This window comes from Gastrolobium bilobum, unplaced genomic scaffold (genome assembly GCF_033153095.1).
Source record: "Gastrolobium bilobum isolate Gb01-03AN ecotype WA unplaced genomic scaffold, APGP_CSIRO_Gbil_v1 utg7070, whole genome shotgun sequence".
Taxonomy (NCBI): Eukaryota; Viridiplantae; Streptophyta; class Magnoliopsida; order Fabales; family Fabaceae; genus Gastrolobium; species Gastrolobium bilobum.
The window spans coordinates 1-2,167 of record NW_026898279.1 but is presented as its reverse complement, the minus strand read 5'-3'; the positions used below and the strand labels follow the sequence as shown (position 1 = coordinate 2,167).

Here is a 2,167-nt window from a genome sequence, read left to right as displayed (position 1 = left end):
TATCATGCATTCAATTTTACTGTAATAACTACCAATGGAGTACATAATTCACATTGCACTCAATCTTGTGCAATGCTTGATTGTCGAATATTATTGATTGATTCTCTGAAATACAAATATGTAATTGAGGTGTTACACAACAAAATTGTACATAACTCCATACTGTCATTTTTTCTTTTGAAAAGAAATGCAAAAAAAATTGTTCTGATAAAAAGACAAATATTTAAATGAAGTGGTTGTTTGGTGCGGACAAGTATGAGTATAAGCAAGCAGACACTTCAATGCTACAATTTTATTTACAAGTACCATTGATAAACATAAATAATAAGCCTCGTTCAAAATAAATCTGAATGACAAATACATATATCTCGGATACTTGAGAAAAGAAGACAAAAGAGAATGTGAATTGAAGACAAAAAGAAAAAGAAAAGGACAAGTTAAGGGGAGTGCAGTGCTGCAATATTGCCGTGAAATTTGAGGGAACTGCTTCATCTAAAGCTAAGGGAATTGAAGCTGCACTTGTGTTTCCATAATTAGCCAAATTTGATATCTTCCTTTCTGATGGCACTTCTAACCGTGTGGCAACTGCATAAAAAATCCTCTGGTTTGCCTGCACTTAAAATCAAGTCTATATAACCTTCCTTTCTCCCAAGTAAAGATATTATCATGTATGCTATGCAATTACCAAGTTTACTCAAATTTACTTTATTTTCAATTATAAAATTAGATCTTACCACTTAGCAAAGTGATACTATAACCCACGTGCAGCTATTGAATCGTTGGATAATAGATCAGGTTTCTCCACCCTTTTAATTTATATTTCCCATTCTTTTTTCATGAAAACAAAAGTACAAATTAATTTCAAACTAATAGCCACTTATCCCTTAAATTATAATCACATTTTTATAAGCAACAGTTATGCTACGAAGACAACAGATGAAAGATTTGGTTCATTCATCAGTAATACTCCCAGACATACATTCCCGGGTTATATATATATATATATATATATATATATATATATATATATATATGTATATTAGATGACATGCCAAAGTTTTATTTTATAGATCAATTTGTGTACCTGATGGAGAAGTAACCAGTCAATGCTAGATGCAGGGAGACCAGCCTTTTGAAGGGCATATTCAATTGACTGTGGCACATAATCAATTGGATTATACAAACTTGGGGAAGGGATCAACCAATAATCACTCCCACTTGAAAACTTACTATACCTTCAATCTGAAAGCAATGGATGGAGTTATTATGACACATCTCATTCCAAGATTATTGTGTGTAAAAAATTTCTTGTTGCCTAAACAATCCAATTAAGGTTCAAGCTCAAAGATAAATCAGTTTATCATGAAAAGAGAAAAATAAATAGATATAAAAATGAGAAGGAGAATTCCATGTTCATAATAAAGTGATGTCGTTTACACTAATTAGAACTTAACTCTCAGAAGAAAGAACAAAGCAATGCAGTTATCATATCTCCATTATACCTTACCTATAATAAAGCTTGTCGCTTATGATCATTAAAATGAAACCCTTAACATCAAATATTCTTAGTTAGAGCATATTAGTTTGACAGCTTTTTTGTATACAATTTACGTGTTCTATTTTTTCTGCTAGGAGGAGTTCTCATGTCTAGTTGGTTATCTTGTCTCTTATATCAATGAATTTCTCGTGTAGTTGTATGTCAAGATAAACAAAAGAAAAAAAAAATCATGTTTAAAGCAGCAATGCAGCATATCATCCAGCCAACCACTTGCTCCTATGAACAATTTTGAAGTTTCAAAGATTTATTTTTTGGGGAAAAATTGGAATTGACCCTCAGATCTACCATGCCTAAAACCCCATATCTCACCATCCATATGAGCTAAAGCCCGGGTGGTGAGGCAGAAATGTATAATTGTAGGTTGAATTTTTCAAATACCAAAAGCAAAGAAGACACAACTTAGTCAAGCCATTACTTACCGACATAATTTGGCTCATCAGTTCCATTTGGACACCAAGCAGCCCAAATCAAAGAACCAGGGGCTAATATATCTGGTTTGAGAAGATCCGCCTCTTGGAAGCTGAAGTCCTTTATATTCTTCCCTCGAGCAGAGAATAATGCCACATGTGGTGCAGATTTATGTATAATAGGCATCAAACCATCGCCAAT

At 32.9% G+C, this 2,167-nt stretch overlaps 1 long non-coding RNA gene across 1 annotated transcript; it reads right to left on the bottom strand.

Moving 5' to 3' along the window:
• Positions 1-222: 222 nt before the first annotated feature.
• On the bottom strand, positions 223-2,156 carry LOC133314434 (uncharacterized). Its single transcript, XR_009751955.1, has 3 exons — positions 1,978-2,156; positions 1,085-1,242; positions 223-610 (listed from the first exon to the last, which is right to left on the bottom strand). It is a non-coding gene; the product is annotated as an uncharacterized LOC133314434 (long non-coding RNA).
• Positions 2,157-2,167: the final 11 nt, after the last annotated feature.